Below are 23,612 nucleotides of genomic sequence, written 5' to 3'. Positions count from 1 at the left end.
ATCCCAAGCAGAGCAGAGGGCGCCTCGGCAATGGAAGAGCACCCATAATCTACCAACAGAGAGAGTAACTCAGAAATTGAGGGTGAGGAGATTCCCTGAATAAAAGCAAAGGACAGAACACCCCAGCAATGGGTGAACCTCCTGTGCCCAAACTAAATACAGAGCACCTCCGCAATGGGAAAGTGCCCTGAACTCAATCTCAAGAAAAGTACAGCAGATATAGAGATATTCTGTTTACCACACCTAAATCGAGAGAGCTCCCCTTGGAAAAAGAAGTGGCAAAATGCTGTTGAGGTTTTGGTTTTATGGAGAAACACCCCCTCAGAAATCACAGGGCACCCTTTTTTGTAGACATTGCTGTCACCTTCCTTGGAATGCTCAGGGAAAATAAGTACTTAGGGATAACACTTACCATATGCATCCGGTTTCTTTTCTTCTGCAAAACAGAGTAGACAACGACATTAGGACTTTAGATTGCAAAGTCCATATGTTGCAGTAAGTGTCAGTAGACCACATGAAGCAGGAGCACTGAATTCTCATGTCGGTATGGTAGCAGAGGCGCTGGCATGGGTAGCAGGAGCACGGGGGCACGATGTTCCCCCATGAAGAAGGGGCATGGATTTGGGGAAGAAAGCTTCCTCACTATTCACAGCCTCATGACATAACCGCAGCTCTTCAACAGTATTCCACATACATACTAGGGCCCTCGAACTGCCACGATCATCCTGAATTCCTACACCTGCAACAAATTTACTCCACCGAGATCTGTCTCTTGCAGACTGGACTCATGACACATGAACTGCAGCAATAGGGTACAAACTGCATGGCAGGAACAAACTCATGCTAGCATTAATGGGCCACTCATCCTCAAACCTGAAGTCCTGGAGCCTGCCATAGGGTACAATATTTTGGCAGTTCTGTGCAAATGGGTGCACACTCACCCTCACCATAAGATGGCCTACTAATTGAAACCAGTCGATAATGCTATTAGTGTAACTCTAAAAAGCTCTGGGCCATCTGCAGGATCTGAACCCCAGCACTTCAAAGCCAGACAAGGATCGCCACCTGAGCTCTCGAGAAAGAACTTCAGCTGTGCAAGAATATGCTGAGCCAAGCTTAAGAAGGGGAAACTGGGCAATCGAGGAACTCCCGGAACGCAGACAAAGGAGAGAGCACCTCGGAAATAGACAAGGCCCCAGAACCTAAGCAAAGAAGAGAGCACCTAAGCAACGAGGGAATGCCCTTAGCCTAAGAAAAGGAGCGCTCATCTCAGCAATAGAAGTAAACCTGTAACCTAAGCGAAGATGAGAGCACCTCCGCAATCTGGGACCACCATGAATGCAAGCAAAACAGAGAGCACCTCAGGAATTCAGGTTTTGGGACTTCTAAACCCAAGCAAAGAATAGACTGTCTCAGTAATAGGAGAGTGCCCTGAGTAAAGGGCAGAGCACCCCACAATAGATGAACACTGTGAAGCCAGGCAAAGGAAAGACCACCTCAGCAATGTAAGAACACTAGGAACCTTAGCAAAGACAAGAGCACCTCAGTAAGAGACGAGGACACAGAATCTTAGCAAAGGAGAGAGTAACTCAGCAATAGAAGAACACATGGAACCTAGGCAATGGAAAGAGCACCTCAGAAATAGACGAGGAACCAAAACCTTAGCAAAGGAGCGAGCACCTCAGAAATAGACGAGGACCCAGAAGCTAAGCAAAGGAGAGAGCACCTCAGAAATAGAAGAGGAACCAAAACCTTAGCAAAGGAGGGAGCACCTCAGAAATAGACGAGGACCCAAAACCTTAGCAAAGGAGAGAGCACCTCAGAAATATACTAGGACCTAGAAGCTAAGCAAAGGAGAGAGCACCTCAGAAATAGACAAGGACCCAAAACCTTAGCAAAGGAGAGAGCACCTCAGAAATAGACAAGGACCCAGAAGCTAAGCAAAGGAGAGAGCACCTCAGGAATTCGGGTTTGAGGGAGTTCTAAACACAAGCAAAGAATAGACTGTCTCAGTAATAGGAGAGTGCTCTGAGTAAAGGGCCGAGCACCCCACAATAGATGAACACTGTGAAGCCAAGCAAAGGAAAGACCACCTTAGCAATGTAAGAGCACTACGAACCTTAGCAAAGACAAGAGCACCTCAGTGAGAGACGATGACCCAGAATCTTAGTAAAGGAGAGAGTAACTCAGCAATAGAAGAACACCTGGAACCTAGGCAATGAAAAGAGCACCTCAGAAATAGAAAGGCACGCAGAACCCAAGTGAAGGAGAGAGTAACTCAGCAATAGATGAGCACCTGGAGGGGAGTTGGTTCCTGGTTTCCTAAAACAGACTACTGCTTCCACAATTCCTTGAGACCAATTGAGACAAATCTGTAACACCTGAAAAGGCAGCCTCCCAGAAAATTGTTAGAGACATGAAATCGCTTGGAGGAGAACAGCAACTTGAAATGCAGCAGGTATTCAACACTGGGAACTAGAGTGCGCGCCTCACCCTCCCTCTGTTTCTCTACAGATGAGCACCTAGAACCTAGGCAATGGAAGGAAAACAGCAGACATAGTAGACCACCCAGAACCTTAGCAAAGGAGAGAGTATGCTCAGCAGTAGAAGAAAACCTGGAGTCCAAGCAAAGGCAAGAGCACCTCAGCAATAGAAGAGCATCTCAGAAATAGAAGACCTCTCAGAACCCAAGCAGAGAAGAAAGCACCTCAGCAATAGAAGAGCAACTAGAACCTAAGCAAAGGCAAGAGAACCTAATAAGAGGAGATAGCATCTCAGCAATGAAAGAATCTCAGAAAAGGAGAGAGAACATCAGCAATAGAAGAAAATGAGGAACTTAAGGGAAGGACAGAGCACCTCAGCAATCAGGGAACACCATGCATGCAAGCGAAGGACAGAGCACCTCAGCAATCAGGGAACACCATGCATGCAAGCGAAGGACAGAGCACCTCCGCAATCAGGGAACACCATGCATGCAAGCGAAGGACAGAGCACCTCAGCGATCAGGGAACACCATGCATGCAAGCGAAGGACAGAGCACCTCAGCAATCAGGGAACACCATGCATGCAAGCGAAGGACAGAGCACCTCAGCAATCAGGGAACACCATGCATGCAAGCGAAGGACAGAGCACCTCAGCAATCAGGGAACACCATGCATGCAAGCGAAGGACAGAGCACCTCCGCAATCAGGGAACACCATGCATGCAAGCGAAGGACAGAGCACCTCAGCAATCAGGGAACACCATGCATGCAAGCGAAGGACAGAGCACCTCAGCAATCAGGGAACACCATGCATGCAAGCGAAGGACAGAGCACCTCAGCAATCAGGGAACACCATGCATGCAAGCGAAGGACAGAGCACCTCAGCAATCAGGGAACACCATGCATGCAAGCGAAGGACAGAGCACCTCAGCAATCAGGGAACACCATGCATGCAAGCGAAGGACAGAGCACCTCCGCAAAGGGGGAGAGTGAGAGGTTCTTAATCCAAGCAAATAAGAGATCATATCAGTTCCAGGGCAATGGTATGAGCCTGAGAACAGGAGAAGGAGCACCTTAACTATAGAATAGCACCCAGAAGCCAAGAAAAGGAAATACCACCTCAGCTATATAAAAACTCTAGGAACCTAAGCAAAGACAAGGACACCTCAGAAATAGGAGAGCACTTACAGGACAAACACATACCAGGGCACATCAGCAATAAAACAATATCTGGAACCTATGCAAAGACAAGAGCATCTCTGAATATCTGGAACCTATGCAAAGACAAGAGCATCTCTGAAATTAAAGAACACCCAGAACCAAGAAAAGGAGATAGCAGCTCAGCAGTGGAGAGTGAGTGGGTGCCCCGATTCTAAGCAAAGGGGAGAATACTTCAGTGATAAATGAACACCCTGAACCCAAGCAAAGGGGTCAGTCAGTACCTGAGCTTTAGAATAACACCCAGAGCCAAAGCAAAGAAGAAAGTACCTCAGAAACAGAAGATCACTATCAACCCAAAGAAAGGAGGGAGCACCTTGGCAAAAGAGCATCCGGAAACTAAGCAAAGCTAAGAGCGCCTCAGCAATAGGAGAGCACTCAGAAACCAAGTAAAGGAGATAGCACCTCTGTAATTGGAGAACACTCAGAACCCAAGCAAAGGAGAGAGCACCTCGGCAATGCAAGAGTACCTGGAACCTAAGGAAAGGAGAGAGCACCTCAGCAATGGAAGAGCACCTAGAGCACAAGCAAATACCAGAGCACTTCAGCAATAGAAGGGTACCTGGAACATAAGCAAGGACAAGAGCATCACAGCAATGCAAGAGTACCTGGAACCTAAGCAAAGACAAGAGCATCACAGCAATGCAAGAGTACCTGGAACCTAAGCAAAGACAAGCATACCTCAAAAAATAGAAGAGCACTAGGAACCTAAGCAAAGACAAGAGCACCTCAGCAATGGGAGAGCACTTAGAGGACAAGAAAATACCAGAGCACTTCAGCAATAGAAGGGTACCTGGAACATATGCAAAGACAAGAGCATCACAGCAATGGCGGGGGGGAGGCACTCTGAGCAAAATAAAGAAATGGAGAGGGAACCTGTGTGACAAATGAACACCCTGAACGCAAGCACATGAGTTTGCACTTGAGCAATAGAAGAGCTCCTGGAGCCCAAGAAAAGGAGAAAGTACCTCAGCAGCATAAGAGCACCTGGAACCTATGCAAAGACGAAAGCACCCCAGCAACAGAAGAACACCTGGAACCCAAGCAAAGAAGAGAACACCTCAGCAATGGAGAGTGAGGGGTGCTCCAAATCCTACCCAAGAAAAGCAGTAAGTACTATAGAACACCATCCGGAACCCAGTTAAAGGATAAAACATTCCAGCAATAGAAAATTACCTGGAAAATATGCAAAGACAAGAGCACCCCAGCACTAGAAGAAAAACCGGAACCCAAGAGTAGAAGAACGCAATTCAGCAAATAAAAGAGCACTTGGAACCTATGCAAAAACAAGATGAACTCAGCATTAGAGAAGCACGCAGAACACAGGCATAGGAGCAAATACCTCAGCAATAGAAGAGCACATGGAATCAAGCAAAGGGCAGCATTTTCTGAAGACATTGTTGCTGTCGTTTTTGGATTGCTCAAGGGCAATAAATACTTAGGAATAAAACTTACCATATGCATCCGGTTTCTTTTCTTCTGGAAAACAGAGAAGACAGCGAAATTAGGACATTAGATTGCAACGTCCATATGTTGCAGTAAGTGTCACCAGACTACATTAAGCCGAGGACTGACGTCTCATGTTGGTATGGTAGCAGAGGCGCGGGCATAGGTAGCGGGGGCAATATGCACCCTCATGAAGACGGGGCAGTAGGGTGTGGGGAAGAAAGCTTCCTCACTATTCACAGCCTCACGATATCACTGCAGCTCTTCAAGAGGGTGCAGTATCCAGTACTCCACATATACACCAGGGCCCTTGAATTGCCACAATCCTCCTGGATTCAACACCTGCAACATGTGTATTCCATCGAGATCTTCCTCTTGCAGACTGGACACATGAACTACAGAAAAAGCATACAAGGTGCGTGGCAGGCATAACGAGCTCACCCGTCTTAATGGACCATAGATTTCAGAATGACTATAATCCAGTCACCATCAAAGCTGAAATCATTGCACGTATCATATAGCGCATTTCTATTGCAGTACTTTGCAAATGGATGCAGACTCACCCTCACCATGAGGCTGCGCCTACTCCTTTTAATGAGTCAATAACACTATTACAACCACCCTAAAAGGCTCAGGGTCATCAGTAGCCTCGGGACCCCAGCACCTGCAGGCCAGACAATGATCACCACCTGAGCTCTCCAGAAGGAACTTCAGCTATACAGGAATATGCCAAGCTTAAGAAGGAGTGACTCTGCAATCGAGGAACTCCCTGAACGCACGCGAATGTGGGAGCACCTCAGCAATGGGTACCCTAAGAACCCAAAGAAAGGAGAGAGCACCTCAGCAACTGGGTAATGCTCTGAGCCTCAGAAAAGGAGAGATCACCTCCGCAATCACGGAATCAGGGAACACCAGAATGCAAGCAAAGCAGAGAGCAACCTCAACACTTAGGGGTGGGGTGTTCTGAACCTTAGGAAAGGCAAGAGCAGCTCAGCAATACAAGAACAATTAGAACCCACGCAAAGACAAGAGCACCGCAGCAATAGAAGAGCACCTGGAACCGAAGCAAAGGAGAGAGCAGCTCAGCAATAGAAGAGCACCAAGATCCTAAGCAAAGGAGAAAACAAATCAGCAATAAAGGAGCAACATGGACCCAAGTAAAGGTGTGAGAACGTCAGCAATGGGAGAGTGTGTGCTTTTGAAACCCCAAGAAAGGAGACAGCACCTCCACAATCAGGAAAACAAGAATGCAAGGAAAGCAGAGAGCAACCTCAACAATTAGGGGTGGAGTGTTCTGAACCTTAGTAAAGGCAAGAGCAGCTCAGCAATAGAAGAGCAATTAGAACCCACGCAAAGTAGAGGGAACCACAGCAATAGAAGAGCATCCACAAGCCAAGCAAAATCAAGAGGACCTCAGCAACAGAAGAGCATTGAGAACCTAAGTAAAATCAAGAGGACCTCAGAAACAGAAGAGCATTGAGAACCTAAGCAAAATCAAGAGGACCTCAGAAACAGAAGAGCATTGAGAACCTAAGCAAATGCAAGAGCAGCTCAGCAATAGAAGAGCACCACTGAAATATAAGAGCGACTGGAAGCTAAACAAAGGAGTGAGCAGCTCAGCAATAGAAGAGCGACAAGAACCTAAGCAAAGACAAGAGCACTCAGAACCCAAGCAAAGTAGAGAGCACCCCAGCAATAGAAGAGCATCCACAACCTAAGCAAAATCAAGAGGACCTCAGCAACAGAAGAGCATCTAGAACCTGAGCAAAGGCAAGAGCATCTCAGAAATAGAAGAGCAATACCACCGACAGGCTGTGTTCTGCAAAGGCTTGAGCACAGTAGACCAATGCTTGAGGCTGCTGCTGTTTATTGACAAATATGCAGTTCTCAGAAAGATCAATGTCTGCGCAGTTTACGTGGACCTGAAAACTGCATTTGACACAGTGCCGATATATTGGCTCTGGGAGGTCCTCAGGGGGCTTGGTATTCCGGTAGCACTTCTGACTGCAATCCAGAGCCTATATATGTCATGTTATGTTACTTGTCATTTATATAGCACCTTATATAGCGCCTTAGGTATCATTGGTATGACTTCAAAGAGGACTATTGAATGTATATCATGTATTTTATGATTTTGTATGTATGTTAGGATGTTTTGTTTGATTTTATGACTTGATTGTCGAAATAAAGCTTATGAAAGGAAGAAGAGCAACCGGAATCTAAGCAAATAAGACAGCAAAACAGCAATGGAGGGTGCAGGGATGTCTCACATCTAAGCAAAGGAGAGAGCACCTTAATGATAAATGAACACCTTGAACCCAGGCAAAGGAGAGAGCCCCTCAGCAATGGAAGAGCACCCAGAACCAAGAAAAGGAGAGCAACTGAGCACTAGAAGAACGCCCAGAATCCAAGCAAAGACAAGAGCACCTTAGCAATAGAAGAGCACCCAGAACCCAAGCAAAGGAGCAACTACCACAGCAATAAAAGAGCACCTGGAACCAGTGAAAGGAGAGCAACTGAGCAATAGAACTGCACACTGAACCGAATCAAAGACAAGAGCACCTCAGAAATAGAAGAGCACCTCGAACCTAAGCAAAGGAGAGAGCATCTCAGCAATGGAAGAGCACCCGGAACCAAGAAAAGGAGAGCAACTGAGCAATAGAAGAACGCCCAGAATCCAAGCAAAGACAAGAGCACCTCAGAAATAGACGAAGACCCAGAATATTAGCAAAGGAAAGAGCATTTCAGCAATGGGCGAGCACCCTGAACTCAATCTCAAGAAAGAGCACAACAGAAAGAGATAAATACTTTTTCCCACACCTATAGCGAGAGAGCTCCTCCGGGAAAAATAAATGGCATAATGAGGTTAAGTTTGGATGTAGCGACAGACCCTCAGCAATCACAGGGCACGGCTTTCTGAAGACATTACTGTCGTCTGCTTTGGACTGTTCAGACTTAGGAATACAACTTACCATGTGCATCTGCTTTGCCATGTTCTGCAAAATAGACAAGACAGTGAAATTAGGACATTAGATTGCAGAGTCCATATGTTGCAGTTAGTGTCACTAGACTACATGAAGCAGGAGGACTGAAGTCTCATGTCGATATGGTTAGAAGTGCAAACATAGAAAGACTCTCTCATTATAACAGCAGAAGAGAGAAATCAAAGGCTGAATAACAAAGATTTATCTCAGTCTATATGGGATATATAACGTGCAAACCTCGCTGGGACGTGACAGAGCTTTGCATAAAGAGAACGCAAACGGGTGGCTACAAGTAGTAAGTAGCTCTTAAACAGGGCACGGTATCCAGTATTCCACATATGTACCAGAGCCCTTGAATTGCCACAATCATCCAGAATTCAACATCTATAGCAAATGTACTCCATTGAGATCTGCCTGTTGCAGACTGGACTCATGAACTGCAGCAGTAGTGTACAAAGTGCGTGGCAGGCGCAACAAACTCACCCTAGCCTTAAAGTCCTGGAACCTGCTGTACAGTACATTTCTGCTGCAGTACTCTGCGAAGGGGTGCACACTCACCCTCACTATAAGGTTGTCCTACCCATTTTAAATACTCAATAATGCTATTACAACCAGCCTAAAAAGCTCTGGGTTATCAACAGCATCTCAACCCCAGCACCTGAAGGTCAGCCGGCGATCGCCACCTGAGCTCTGGAGAAAGAACGTGATGTCCGCTGGAATCTGCTAAACCAAGCCTACGAAGGAGCAACTCTGCAATCAGGAAAGGCCTTGAACCCAAGCAAAGGAGAGAGCACCTCAGCATTGGGGGAATCCTCTGAGCCGACGGAAAATGAAAGAACACCTCACAATAGACAAACACTCTGAAGCCAAGAAAAGGAGCGAGCACCTCAGCAATGGGGGGGCAGGTGCAGTTCGAACCCAAGTAAAGGAGAGAGCACCTCAGCATTGGGGGCCTGGGGCGGTTCGAACCCAAGTAAAAGAGAGAGCACCTCAATCACCTCAGCATTGGGGGACTGGGGAGGTTCAAACTCAAGTAAAGGAGAGAGCACCTCAGCATTGGGGGCCTGGGGCAGTTCAAACCCAAGTAAAGGAGAGAGCACCTCAGCATTGGGGGCCTGGGGCAGTTCTAACCCAAGTAAAGGAGAGAGCACCTCAGCATTGGGGGCCTGGGGCAGTTTGAACCCAAGTAAAGGAGAGAGCACCTCAGCATTGGGGGCCTGGGGCGTCCGAACCCAAGTAAAGGAGAGAGCATCTCAGCATTGGGGGCCTGGGGCGTTCGAACCCAAGTAAAGGAGAGAGCACCTCAGCATTGGGGGCCTGGGGCAGTTCGAACCCAAGTAAAGGAGAGAGCACCTCAGCATTGGGGGTCTGGGGCGTCCGAACCCAAGTAAAGGAGAGAGCACCTCAGCATTGGGGGCCTGGGGCGTTCGAACCCAAGTAAAGGAGAGAGCACCTCAGCATTGGGGGCCTGGGGCAGTTTGAACCAAAGTAAAGGAGAGAGCACCTCAGCATTGGGGGCCTGGGGCGGTTTGAACCAAAGTAAAGGAGAGAGCACCTCAGCATTGGGGGCCTGGGGTGTTCGAAACCAAGTAAAGGAGAGAGCACCTCAGCATTGGGGGCCTGGGGCGGTTTGAACCCAAGTAAAGGGGAGAGCACCTCAGCATTGGGGGCCTGGGGCAGTTCGAACCCAAGTAAAGGAGAGAGCACCTCAGCATTGGGGGCCTGGGGCAGTTCGAACCCAAGTAAAGGAGAGAGCACCTCAGCATTGGGGGACTGGGGCAGTTCGAACCCAACTAAAGGAGAGAGCACCTCAGCATTGGGGGCCTGGGGCGTCCAAACCCAAGTAAAGGAGAGAGCACCTCAGCATTGGGGGCCTGGGGCGTTCGAACCCAAGTAAAGGAGAGAGCACCTCAGCATTGGGGGCCTGGGGCAGTTCGAACCCAAGTAAAGGAGAGAGCACCTCAGCATTGGGGGTCTGGGGCGTCCGAACCCAAGTAAAGGAGAAAGCACCTCAGCATTGGGGGCCTGGGGCGGTTTGAACCAAAGTAAAGGAGAGAGCACCTCAGCATTGAGGGCCTGGGGTGTTCGAAACCAAGTAAAGGAGAGAGCACCTCAGCATTGGGGGCCTGGGGCGGTTTGAACCCAAGTAAAGGAGAGAGCACCTCAGCATTGGGGGCCTGGGGCGGTTTGAACCCAAGTAAAGGAGAGAGCACCTCAGCATTGGGGGCCTGGGGCGGTTCGAACCCAAGTAAAGGAGAGAGCACCTCAGCATTGGGGGCCTGGGGTGGTTCAAACCCAAGTAAAGGATAGAGCACCTCAGCATTGGGGGCCTGGGTTCGAACCCAAGTAAAGGAGAGAGCACCTCAGCATTGGGGGCTTGGGGCGGTTTGAACCTGGGTAAGGGGGAGAGCACCTCAGCATTGGGGGCCTGGAGCGGTTTGAACCCAAGTAAAGGAGAGAGCACCTCAGCAATAAAGACCATCTGAAACCTATGCAAAGGAGAGAGCACAGCTGCAGTAGAAGAGCATCTAGAACCCAGGAGAAGTAGAGAGTAATTGAGCAATAGAAGAGCACCTCCAAGATCAACAAAGGAGAGAACACCTCTGCAATCTATGAAACAGACAAAACCCAAGAAAGGGACAGAAGCCTCAGCAAAAGAAGAGCACTCAAAACCTTAGCAAAGACAAGAGCACCTCAGCAATAAAAAACACTAATAACCCAATCAAAGGAGAGACCACCTCAGTAATGCGGCTGGAAAGGTTCTGCACACAAGCAAAGAAGCGAGCACCTCAGTAACATGGACATATCCTGAGTCTAGGAAACATAGAGAGCACATCAGCAATAGGGTGAGGAGAGGAGTTCTGAGCCTAAGCAAAGAAAAGAGAGCCTTAATGACAGGGGAGTGCTGTGTTCCTAAGAAAAGGAGAGAGCTCCTCAGCAACAGAGGAAAGCGCAGAACCTAAGCAAAGACAGGAGAACCTCAGAAATATAAGAGCACAGGGAAACTAAGCAAAGACAAGAGGATCTCAAAACTAGAAGATCCCTCTGGACCTAAGCAAAGGAGGGAACAGATGTTTGGGGCCTTTTTCAAGATCTCATCAATTGAAATGGACACAAAAACGAGGTGGGCACACATCATGAATGGCCAAGAAAAGAACCTCATCTTTACTGTAATTTCTACGAAATGTATTAGAGCTGAGGCATGGACCTACTGAATCAGTAACTTAATCATTGCTAACAAAAACTGAACCTAAGTCTCATTTCAAGAATTGATCGTTAAATGAAAAGTTTGTAATAAACTACATCATTTTAAAAAATTTAAAAAAGGAGAGAACACTTCAGCAACAGAAGAGCACCTGAAACCTACACGAAGACAAAAGAGAACCTCAGAAATATAAGAGCACTTGGTACCTAAGCAAACACAAGAGAATCTCAAAACCAAAAGAGCCCTCAAAACGCTAAAACAAGATTACTTCAGAAATAGCAGACCATCTGGAACTTAAGCAACGGAGAGAGCACCTTAAAATAGAAGAGCACTCAGAACCCAAGCAAAGAAGAGAGCACATCAGCAAAACAAAAACAACCAGAACCCAAGCAAAACCAAGAGAATTTCACCAATGATGGAATGCTCTGAACCGTCCAAAGTAAAGCGCACCACATCAATAGAAGACAACTGAGAAGTAAAGAGAAGGAGAGGGCAACGTAGCATAAGAAAAACGCCTGGAACACAAGCGAAACAAGAGCACCTCAGTAATGTGGGAAAGCTTTGAACAGTAACAAAGGAAAGAGAACCTCAAAAATGGGGGAATGCTCTGAACCCAAGCAAAGGAAAGAATACCTCAGCAATAGAAGAACACCTTGAACCTAAGCAAAGGCAAGAGCATGGAAGCAACGAGGGCATGCTCTAGGCTTAAGTAATGGGGAAAGCAACACGCCAATAGAAAAACACTCTAAAGCCAAACAAAGGATAGAGCACATCAATATTAAAAAGGCACTCAAAAGCCAACCAAGAAGAACGCACCTATGCAATAGAATAGCAACTGGACCTAAGCAAAAGCAAGAGCACTTCAGCAATAGATGTACACCCGGAACCTAAGCAAAGGAGAGAGCACCTCAGAAATAGAAGAGAACCCGGAACCCAAGCAAATGAGAGAGCCCCTCAGCAATGGAAGAGCACCTGGAACCTAAGCAAAAACAAGAGCACCTCAGATATAGAAGAGCACTTGGTACCTAATCAATGGAGAGAGATGCTCAGCAGTGTAAGAGAAACCAGGAGCCAAGCAAAGACAAGGGTAGAATATAAGAGCTCCAGGAACATAAGCACATGCAAGAGCACTTCAGCAATATGTCGACTTAGAACCCAAGCAATGCCAAGCACACATCAGCAATAGAGGAACACCAGGAACCCAAGTAAAACAAGAGTGGCTGCAAAATGAAAGAGTGCCTGGAATTTAAGTATATACAAGAGCTGCTCAAATAAAAGAGCACCCAGAACCCAAGGAAATACAAGGTCACCCCACCCATTGGGGAACCCTCTGAACCTAAGAAAAGGAGTTAGCACTTGAGCAATAGAAGAACACCCAAAGCCCACGCAAAGAAGAACATACTTCAGCCACATAAGCAGAGACAAGAGCACCCCAGCAACAAAAAAGCACCCAGAACCTAGGCAGAGACAAGAGCACCTCAACAATATTAAAGGACCCGGAACCTAGGCAGAGACAAGAACACCTCAACAATATAAAAGGACCTGGAACCTAAGCAGAGACAAGAGCACCCCAACAATATAAAAGCACCCAGAACCTAGACAGAGACAAGAACACCTCAACAATATAAAAGGACCCGGAACCTAAGCAGAGACAAGAGCACCTCAACAATATAAAAGCACCCACAACCTAAGCATAGACAAGAGCACCCCAACAATATAAAAGCACCCGGGAACCTAGGCAGAGACAAGAACACCTCAACAATATAAAAGGACCCAGAACCTAAGCAGAGACAAGAGCACCCCAACAATATAAAAGCACCCGGAACCTAAGCAGAGACAAGAGCACCTCAACAATAGAAAAGCACCCAGAACCTAGGCAGAGACAAGAGCACCTCAACAATATAAAAGCACCCAGCACCTAGGCAGAGACCAGAACACCTCAACAATATAAAAGCACTCAGAACCTAAGCATAGACAAGAACACCTCAACAATATAAAAGCACCCACAACCTAAGCATGGACAAGAGCACCTCAACAATAGAAAAGCACCCAGAACCTGAGCAGAGACAAGAGCACCTCAACAATATAAAAGCACCCGGAACCTAAGCAGAGACAAGAACACCTCAACAATAGAAAAGCACTTGGAACCTAAGCAGAGACAAGAGCACCTCAACAATATAAAAGCACCCAGAACCTAAGCAGAGACAGGAGCACCTCAACAATAGAAAAGCACTTGGAACCTAAGCAGAGACAAGAGCACCTCAACAATATAAAAGCACCCAGAACCTAAGCAGAGAAAATAGCACCTCAACAATATTAAATCACCTGGAACCTAAGCAGAAACAAGAGCACCTCAACAATATACAAGCACCCGGAACCTAAGCAGAGACAAGAGCACCCCAGCAATATAAAAGCACCTGGATCTAGGCAGAGACAAGAGCACCTCAACAATATAAAATCACCCGGAAACTAAGCAGCAACAAGAGCACCTCAACAATATAAAAGCAACCGGAACCTAAGCAGAGACAAGAACACCTCAACAATATAAAAGCACCCACAACCTAAGCATAGACAAGAGCACCCCAACAATATAAAAGCACCGGGAACCTAGGCAGAGACAAGAACACCTCAACAATATAAAAGCACCCGGAACCTAAGCAGAGACAAGAACACCTCAACAATAGAAAAGCACTTGGGACCTAAGCAGAGACAAGAGCACCTCAACAATATAAAAGCACTCGGAACCTAAGCAGAGACAAGAACACCTCAACAATAGAAACGCACTTGGAACCTAGGCAGAGACAAGAACACCTCAACAATATAAAAGCAACCGGAACCTAAGCAGAGACAAGAACACCTCAACAATAGAAAAGCACTTGGGACCTAAGCAGAGACAAGAGCACCTCAACAATATAAAAGCACTCGGAACCTAAGCAGAGACAAGAACACCTCAACAATAGAAAAGCACTTGGAACCTAAGCAGAGACAAGAGCACCTCAACAATAGAAAAGCACTTGGAACTTAAGAAAAGGAGAGAGCACCTCTGTGCTAAATGAAAACCCTGAATCCAAGCAAAGGAGTGAGCACTTGAGCAGTAGAAGAGCGCCCGCAGCCCAAGCAAAGGAGAAAGTACCTTAGCTATATAAGAGCACCTGGAACCTATGCAAAGACGAAAGCACCCCAGCAACTGAAGAACACCCGGTGCCCAAGCAAAGGAGAAAGAACCTCAGCTATATAAGAGCACCTGGAACCTATGCAAAGACGAGAGCACCCCAGCAACTGAAGAACACCCAGAACCCAAGCAAAGGTAGAGATTACATCAGCTATATATGAGCACCTGGAACCTATGCAAAGACGAGAGCACCCCAGCAATTGAATAACACCCGGTGCCCAAGCAAAGGAGAAAGAACCTCAGCTATATAAGAGCACATGGAACCTATGCAAAGACGAGAGCACCCCAGCAACTGAAGAACACCCGGAACCCAAGCAAAAGAGAGAGCAGCTCAGCAATGGGCGAGCACCCTGAACTGAATCTCAAGAACGAGTGCAGCAGTAGACTGTTTAGCACATCTATAGCGACAGAGCCCCCCAAGAAAAAATACATGGCAAAATACAGTTCGGTTAGGATGTAGCGACAGCCCTTGAGCAATCACAAGGCACTATTTACTGAAGACACTGCTGCCACCTTCTTGGACTTCTCAAAGACAATAAGTACGTAGGGATGAGTACTCCCATTTTCCACTGGTACTCATGACACCAGCCGTGTCAGCAGCTGCTAGCAGTCCTTTGCCAGATTATGAATTCTCGGCATGGGATATCCCCACGATCCTGGATCCTGCTGAAATATAATGCATACGCCCTTCAACATTCACGAGCTTGCGCGCTTTTGGGGCATAGGGGCATCCTTGCGTTACTTTATTCAATTTATATATTGCAGGCCATGGACCCTGAGGCTTAAGGGCGCTTGACATGACAAACAAAATATAACACATAGCATCAGGGGAAGAAGCGGCCAGTCATCTCTATCAGACACTAGGAAAACAAGAACCTCTTCAACTTCTTTTTTAAGACCTCTAAGGATTCTGCACTTCTTAGCATTGTGTGTAGAAGAATCACGCCATTATGACCTCAAGCAAACAGCATGAAAGAACATTTCAGTTCCTTAAAGAAGGTAATTCAACACAGGTAAGCAAGCTAACTATTTCTGGACCCGGCAACCGGTGCTGAGGCTATGGAAACTCCCGTCGAAGCGCCACCAGTAAGTGCTCAATAGTAACTGTGGACAAGGCGGACAGATTTACCACCTCAGAAACCTCCCCATCAGGAGGCCATCAAGGAAACCAACAGTATGAAGACAGACAAGACGAAAACATAGGTCAAACCAATATGTAGAGCAGGATCCACCAACCTGGGAAGGGGCGAGCAAGTGCTTATCCAGAGACTTCAGAAACAAAAATAGGACCTCCTGTACAACAACCTCCCCACTCCGCGACACCAGAATCAAGAGTTCCATGAGAACAGCAGGGACTCCAGAGAAAAGGATTAGAGGAATTAGTCTCACTTGAAAAAGTATCCTGTAATAAGGGATGACGCGCCGTTATGGTTACGTTGTACTCATGCTTCAATGTCCATGGTTACTACACTTCGGGGTTCACATTGAAGGCAAGGACACGACGGGGAGATGGAAGGTAACACGACATAACACTGGACCCCACACCCAAGCAGCCAGCTCCAACAGTAGCTCTCAAGTAACTGTCAACCGTCCACACTAGAATCCTCACCCGCACACATTCCACGCATTCTCCATAAACTCTGACATCACAGCATGCACCTATACCAATACCAAATCATAACATATCTCTTCAAACATGTAGACATGAGGACCTGAGCACCAGAAATGAGGCCAGAAAGCCAAAAATTGAAGAAGACCAATTAACTTTGCTATACGGGCAGCCCTGAGCACTTCATCCAGTGCCCAATGAGATTCGTGGACAGAAAACTAGAAGGCACACCAACAAGACAAGAGTCTCAACAAGAGAGCTGTTAGTCGGAACAGCAATAAGCCATCCCTTGGCTTGCCAGGAAGCCACCATGAAGAATCTCAAGAATGAGTGATGAACATGAGGGACCAACCGAAATGATTGGCTACGCTCCCCAGCAGACTCATAGAAGAACTATGTGTCACTGACTCCTGTATCCTTTATTGGGTGGGTGTAACCTCCTTCAAGGGTTGGCCATGCTGGAGTAGGGTTGTGATCAGAAGGGTGGGCAGAGGGAAGGATTCGGATGTAAAGAGCAGTGCACCCTTCCTGATGGTGGCTAATGCAGGGATGAAAGGTCAATACTAAAGCTTGCCGAGACGATAGAGACGCAGATTATCCTGTGGCTTGCAATAGTGGCATGGACATTTTGCTGCGTGTCGGCTTCAGGTTTGGGTCTGTTTGACCTAAAATATTTGACCTAATCACATTTGATCAAATTTATATGACTGTTGTTTTCGGTCTAAAATGCGGGGAGAGACCCCCTGCAAGTCCCCCCCACTTTCCTAAACCTAATCTATACCCTTACCCACCCCAATATATATATTTAATTAGATTTGACTCAAAAAAGGTCAAAGAAATTCGATCAAATGATTTAGGTCAAATGTTTTTAGGTCAATGATCCTATTACCTGGGCTTCATCATACTCCGGAGCCAGACATTACAGTTATCCCCGATTTAGAAGAACCTTTCAACTTTTCCAGTACAGTGAGTGCTTACATGGCATTGCCATTGTCTGTAGGGTGTCAGTGAGAGAAATAGGTCATCATGTGACAAATCACTTAGTAAACGAGGGTAAGAGTAAATTGCATATGAATCATTAAAGATGGCGACCGTGACATGAGCTACTTACCAAAGCATATGACTCCTGCGTCCTCTTTGTGAGCACAGTTGTGTTGATACCACCCTAAATGGTGGCACTGCCACAGGTAGGACTCCTTTCCTGTGCAATTCAAGTTATCCAGAAGAATACTTCCTTGTCCCGGAGAAAAATATTCGCCAATGACGGTGGAATGTACCGGTCCACAGCCGAGTTGCCTGCACACCACCTCTCCATCCAATGTGTCCCAGTGATCATCACACACGGTCCCCCAGGAGGAATTGAAAAAGATTTCCACGCGGCCCGAACATCTGCTGAAGCCGTCTTGGAGCCTGATGGGATAAACCGCTGCAAGAAAGACACCCAAAGAGGAGAATGGAACATTGAGCTAATTCCCAAAACAACATCAATGCTTTCCCAAAGGTCTACCAGTTAGCTCATCCCCTGGGGTAGAAGCATGAACAACAGGTGCTAAATTGCATTCAATCTTACCATTGTGCATCTAGTACTTGATGAAGTTAGGCTTCAGTGGTCCTGATGAAATTGGCTGTCTGATCTGATGCTGGTCTGTGCTGTGCACTGTGGGAGGGGAGAGGAGTGGTGCCACGAGGAGTCGTGGACTGGTGACTGGTGCGATGAGCTTCTGGGGTGGGAGCGAGCTGCAAGCGTTCAGCTCTCCTGCCCCTCTGTTCTCTGCACTACACCGCTGCTCTTATCGCTCATTTATCAGGCTAGCAATGAGGGCACTTAAGGGATCCTGGAAGAATCAGCATTAGCTACTTGGCCTTTGGAGTTTTTGAGTGCATAGTAGCCCTTCCACTGATCTCTACTTGCGAGCAATCTCCGCCCCGCCCCTCACCCCCCCAATGTGGCATCCCAACCTTTCTAGAGATCCCTGGCACAGTGTAAAAAGAACTCACTCTATATGACAACTATTTTCAGAAACAAAACCCAGGACAGGGAGAGACATAGAAAAGGAACGACAAGTTGGCATAATCAATTGACACAAAAGAAGGACAAAAACAGCCATAGTCTTACACAGAGTTGATAGTCAAGAAGGACACATTAGGGACACTGTCTTGCATCCATGTATGAACAGGAATGCGCTCTAGGGTGTTCTTCCCCCTTCTCTTTCCTTTCATTTTTCTTCCTGTACCCTAGCATTTGGCCCACTCACACCCTTGCTTTCTCTTCTAGGTCATCCCTACTCCTATACTTTTCATCTGCTTATTTTCTTTTCTCTATCTCATATTTTATTTTCAATCCCCATTACTTCATAATATCCTCTGTCCATTTTCTTTCCCATGTCATATTTTCACTGTTTCACTATGCATGTCTGGTTCCATGCAGAACACACCATTGCTTACACTTCTATTCTTTTCTCTGCCCCATCATATGTTACATTTCCAACTTTTTTCCTGCCCCATTTTATTCCAGTTATATTCCTTCCTCCAGCATACACTTTTATTACTTCTATCCTTTCCTCTTCTCAAACACACCCTTAATTTTATCCACCTTCAATTCTGTTCTCTCATAGAGTTTCCCACATCTTTCCGTTCACATTCCATCTACACAATGTCCTTTCTGGCCTTGTTCTGTAACAGAAGGTGCCACTGTTTACAGTGTAGCATCTGCTGCCTAGGTTCATAATAAAATATGCCACTGTTTACTGTGTTGCATTTGCACACTGTCCTTTCTGGCCTTGTTCCACAATGCAAGATGCCACTGTTTACAGTTTATCATCTGCTGGCCCTGTTACATAATAAAATATGCCACTGTTTGCAGGGTTGCATCTGCACACTGTCCTTTCTGGTCTTGTTCCACAAGGAAAGATGCCACTGTTTATAGTGTAGCATCTGCTAGCCTTGTTAAACAATCAAATGTGTCACTGTTTGCAGGGTTGCATCTGCACACTGTCCTTTCTGGCCTTATTCCACAATAAAATATGCCACAATTTACAGTGCAGCATCTGCTGGCCTTGTTGCATAAAGAAAATACCACTGTTTACAGTGTTGCATCTGCACACTGTCCTTTCTGTCCTTGTTCCACAATACAATATGCAACTGTTTACAGTGTAGCATCTGCTGGCCTGATTGCATAACACAAATGTCACTGTTTACACTGTCACATCTGCACATTTTTCTTTCTGACCTTGTTCTGCAATAATGGATGCCATTGTTTACAGTGTATCTCCTTCACTCAGGACGACTTTCCCTGTAATCTATGATTAGCCAGAAAAGTCTTCTGATGGGGATCCACTTCCAACTGCATTTGATATATTGAACACAATTAAACTGGCAAATAACAACACCCTGTTATTACAGTGAGAGGAATACAGCTTGAAGCGAAATGTAAGATCCCAAATTATTAGTATTTTTATTTAATCGATCCATGAATTCAGAGTTGTTCTCTGTGGTCCCCAGTAGAAAGTTATCCTATTTGGATTTGGATCTGAGGACGTTTTCGGGTGAAGTATGTTGCCCTGTAGAGAAAACAACCAAAGCTTGATCCTACTCCGCAGCCACTGCTCAACGACTCATGAAGAGTGTAGCCAATTAGGAGCTAGCAGAACAGATCTCATTTTTGCCAATGAAAGTTGCATTAACTGTATGGCAAGATGGCATAAAGTGATGAACAAAGCAAAATCAATTTTTGAAAAATAATTATTGATGTTCACATTAACCTGAAATCCGCATAGAAAAGTTTCCCTTAAGTGGGGGGAAATCAAATTTGGGTTCCGAGCTGATCATGATTCAGTGTTTTGGAATTAAATGTCAGGGGGAGCTGGATCAAAGGTTTGCTTGACCCCCCCCCAGGATTCTTCAGCCGTCCAATATCATGTTTGCAGGTAGCAGTGGCAAAGACTGCATTGATCCAGCAAGGTGTGGTTGGTTTTCCATCCCATCTAGAGGACACTTGCTATGGAGGGTTGAGAAAGGTATGGAACTGTTCAATGAGTGGCATACATTTCAGCTAAAGAAGAGGCTGTCAGGAAAGTGGAAATACGAAACAGCAGGCATGAAATCAATTACCAATAAAGTCGGGATGGGGGAAGGTCAAACCCTTTCCATCAAGATAGCAGCAGCGATAGTGCAAACAATTAAGACCCCAAAGTTGCCCCAATCGTTATTATCAGTCTTATTTTGTTAAATTGCCTCAATTGGCGAAGCACTCTTGGCTGCTGTCTGCTCATCCCTGGGCCTGCCTCCTAACCTGAGCACTGAACCTCAGCTTCCTGCTTCCCGGGACCGGCGACTAGTGGCCCGCAATAGGCATCTGGCATCCAATATCCTGACAGAGCTCCACTGGCTACCTACACTCTCCCTCCTCTCTCCTGTGCACCATGCCAAGCCACGTCAAGCTGTGGCAAGGCGTATCAGTGCACAGCGTCTTTGCACCCTGATCCCAGTGCCCGTAAACTGCATTGAGGAGGGCTGAGGAGAAGCTGGGGTATACCCGAGGAGCTCTGGGTGGACTAAAGGCCACTGACGGAAGGAATGAGCTTGATGTGAGCTCTCACACCTTCACGCACCACCACCCACCAGAGCGTACCACAAGCCACACTGCCCAACACGCCACCTGTGTGAGTAGGCTCAGACTTCCTTGGAGTATTTGCAGTTACCCATCATTATGACAGCACTGCCTTTGTCAATGGGTTTTGCAAAATGACATGATGAATTATTGATGAATCATTAATGAATCATCGATTAAAGATCCTACCAAGAACAATAATGACACCATTATAAGTGTGGGAACACTTGTCCGTAAAATTGGCAAAATATAACACATCATCAGGTGGTACTGGCCAATAATTGAAGATGATATGATATGATATGATAAGTAATTTATAACGCTTCTGTACACATGTGTTTTTAGGCGTGACAAGACAAGGAGGACAAAACAGAAGGAGGACAAAACAACGATCTGTCATTCAGATTGCGCAAGTGCGGTCGAAGAGGGAGGGGAGAACTACAGGTAACTCAATACGTGCTGCCGGAAGGTGGCTCATAAGTGCAGAGAGAAGGGACTGTAGGGTTGCAGATACAGACCCTTAAGTGCTGGGGGGGCCTGGAGGCAGTGCAAGGGCAACTGGACATGTAGAAGCCTGGGCCCGAGTACAGTGGGTGACCAGGTGACCAGTGCACGGAGCAGTCAGGTGCATCAGCAGGGGAGAGGAAGAGAGAACTCAGTAAGTGCTGCCGGAATCGCATGCAATTTTCAAAAAGCCTGTAGGCAAAATCTGGTTGTTTGGACAATGTTCAATTTCCGCTAAAGATTTGTTTTATGATACAGAAAAGACACAACCCACTGTCTGAGATGTTCTGCTTGTAACACTGTCACTGAGGGTTCTGAATTGCTTGATCGGAGAAGGGGCCAGGAAAAACACACGACACCTTACGAAACACGTCTCCATTTTCTTGCAGCATTTACTAAAATGCCCTTGGATGCAGGAGAGAACACTCACAATGGCAAAGAACAGCTAACAAAGCAAACATCAGACATTTGCAACAAATTACCAGCGTCCTCAGTAGGATGACAATTTGTTGAAGTGGGCCACTAACCCAATTAAGAATCCTAGTTTTAGAAGAACTTGACAAAATCCCAGTGGCAGAGATGTCTCTTTAATCGTCAAACCCAAAAAAGGGGTATTGGATTTACAGACTTGCAAGTCTTCAACCTTTCAGGATGAATGAAAGGATTGACTGTCACATATTTGTCAGCAAATGTTACATTTTTGGAAAGGCTCCCAGTAAACATTTCAATTCAACACTGGTGTGAAGGGAAGAGCTTCAGACGTTCCTGCTAGCCAATTACAAGCACTGTAAGCATATGGAGAGGGCATTCTTTTATGATATACTCCTTTGACAATATTCTGCAGCCATCGTGGGCCTGGGATATTTGGACAAGACTAATTCATGTTTGTGTGCTGATAATGCTGAACCTAAAACATCTATTTTGTGGGAAAGTAGTTGCTCATCATTGTTAGTAAAGGAGTTTCTGGGTGTGAGATAATCAGTAGTTGCTCATCAATGTTAGTAAGGGATGTTCTGGGTGTGAGATAATCAGTAGTTGCTCATCATTGTTAGTAAGGGATGTTCTGGGTGTGAGATAATCAGTAGTTGCTCATCAATGGTAGTAAGGGATGTTCTGGGTGTGAGATAATCAGTAGTTGCTCATCAATGTTAGTAAGGGATGTTCTGGGTGTGAGATAATCAGTAGTTGCTCATCAATGTTAGTAAGGGATGTTCTGGGTGTGAGATAATCAGTAGTTGCTCATCATTGTTAGTAAGGGATGTTCTGGGTGTGAGATAATCAGTAGTTGCTCATCAATGGTAGTAAGGGATGTTCTGGGTGTGAGATAATCAGTAGTTGCTCATCAATGTTAGTAAGGGATGTTCTGGGTGTGAGATAATCAGTAGTTGCTCATCAATGTTAGTAAGGGATGTTCTGGGTGTGAGATAATCAGTAGTTGCTCATCAATGTTAGTAAGGGATGTTCTGGGTGTGAGATAATCAGTAGTTGCTCATCAATGTTAGTAAGGGATGTTCTGGGTGTGAGATAATCAGTAGTTGCTCATCAATGTTAGTAAGGGATGTTCTGGGTGTGAGATAATCAGTAGTTGCTCATCAATGTTAGTAAGGGATGTTCTGGGTGTGAGATAATCAGTAGTTGCTCATCAATGGTAGTAAGGGATGTTCTGGGTGTGAGATAATCAGTAGTTGCTCATCATTGTTAGTAAGGGATGTTCTGGGTGTGAGATAATCAGTAGTTGCTCATCAATGGTAGTAAGGGATGTTCTGGGTGTGAGATAATCAGTAGTTGCTCATCAATGTTAGTAAGGGATGTTCTGGGTGTGAGATAATCAGTAGTTGCTCATCAATGTTAGTAAGGGATGTTCTGGGTGTGAGATAATCAGTAGTTGCTCATCATTGTTAGTAAGGGATGTTCTGGGTGTGAGATAATCAGTAGTTGCTCATCAATGGTAGTAAGGGATGTTCTGGGTGTGAGATAATCAGTAGTTGCTCATCAATGTTAGTAAGGGATGTTCTGGGTGTGAGATAATCAGTAGTTGCTCATCAATGTTAGTAAGGGATGTTCTGGGTGTGAGATAATCAGTAGTTGCTCATCAATGTTAGTAAGGGATGTTCTGGGTGTGAGATAATCAGTAGTTGCTCATCAATGTTAGTAAGGGATGTTCTGGGTGTGAGATAATCAGTAGTTGCTCATCAATGTTAGTAAGGGATGTTCTGGGTGTGAGATAATCAGTAGTTGCTCATCAATGTTAGTAAGGGATGTTCTGGGTGTGAGATAATCAGTAGTTGCTCATCAATGTTAGTAAGGGATGTTCTGGGTGTGAGATAATCAGTAGTTGCTCATCAATGTTAGTAAGGGATGTTCTGGGTGTGAGATAATCAGT

This window comes from Ambystoma mexicanum, chromosome 8 (assembly GCF_040938575.1).
Source record: "Ambystoma mexicanum isolate Mex_15411 chromosome 8, UKY_AmexF1_1, whole genome shotgun sequence".
In the NCBI taxonomy this organism is placed as follows: domain Eukaryota; kingdom Metazoa; phylum Chordata; class Amphibia; order Caudata; family Ambystomatidae; genus Ambystoma; species Ambystoma mexicanum.
This window is presented reverse-complemented; position numbering follows the sequence as displayed.